The 1182-nt window shown below is 39.3% G+C and overlaps 1 protein-coding gene across 2 annotated transcripts in view; it reads left to right on the forward strand.

The window, feature by feature from the left end:
- The window catches only part of TNIP1 (TNFAIP3 interacting protein 1), a 51660-nt gene that overhangs the window by 37105 nt on the left and 13373 nt on the right, over window positions 1-1182 (forward strand). The window lies entirely within an intron of this gene.

Consider the following 1182-nt stretch of genomic DNA (forward strand, 5'->3'; position numbering starts at 1 on the left):
CTCACAGCAACATCCAACTCTTGGGCTTAAGCAATTCTCTTGCTTCAGCCTCCCAACAGCTAGGACTTACAGGCACCCGCCACAACAACACCTGGCTATTTTTGTTGTTGTTGCAGTTGTAATTGTTGTTTATCAGACCCGGGCCGGGTTCGAACCCGCCAGCCTCAATGTATGTGGCTGGCACGCTAACTGCTAAGCTATGGGCCCTGAGCCATTTCTCAGTTTTTTCAGTGCAGAAAAATTATATATGTATATACTGCTTTACAGGTCATTTTTTCTTCTTAACTTTTTTTTAAAAAGTTAACTGTCTTTGACAGTTATTTGTCTATTTATATCTTTAACATGTGCCACATTCCTTCATTTCTTAGTAATTTTTATCATGTACAGTGTTTTTGAAATTGGCGTAGACCATTATCGCCATCAAAAGGGTCACAGCCGACACACTCATCACAGAAGACAGGTTAACAAGAGAAAAGAATAATAGATTTATCTAATCAGAGTTTACATGACATGGAGCCCTCAGAATGAAGGCCTAAAGATACAGGGAAACCTGCCCATAATTTTATGCTTAGATAAGGAGTGGACAGCCATATAGAAATGTGATTGAACAAAAAGAAAATGATCTAATGGTAATAGACTGAGTGAGGAAACTCAGTGAGCCTTGTCTGTGTGGGTTCTTCTTAGTTTCTTCTTATGTTTCCGCTTGCATATAGGGCAAAAACCCTTTTAGAATGTGGGTCTTATGACCTCCTGTTACACAAGGATAGGTCAGAGGATTTCTTTATGGCCAGCTCCTAGAAGGAAAGATGAAGGAAGATGAGATTAATATTTTTAGGTTTTATGGCTGACTTTGGAAGAGAGGGGTTCTGGTTTCTATGACCCTCCTTGGGGAAGAGTAATTCTAGTTTCTGTGTTAGCTTTGGAGAAGGATGAAGGGTGAGAGATGGGGAATAGGAAAGGGTCAGACAGAAAATTTGCTTCAGAGGCCTTCACTTTGGGCTATTGTTATCTGAGCCCCAACACTGGATACTTGCATACTATTGCTTTATTTATTTAATGATGTATGGTTGTTTTTCTTCCCTGTGAAATTACTATATCAGAGTATGGCAAATAATTAGCATAATCTTAGGACTGAGTAAATATGGTAGATGCCTTCTTTTCTTTTTTCATGTTGCTCAGGCT

This window comes from Otolemur garnettii, unplaced genomic scaffold, assembly GCF_000181295.1.
Source record: "Otolemur garnettii isolate 467f Iridium unplaced genomic scaffold, OtoGar3 scaffold00003, whole genome shotgun sequence".
NCBI lineage: Eukaryota > Metazoa > Chordata > Mammalia > Primates > Galagidae > Otolemur > Otolemur garnettii.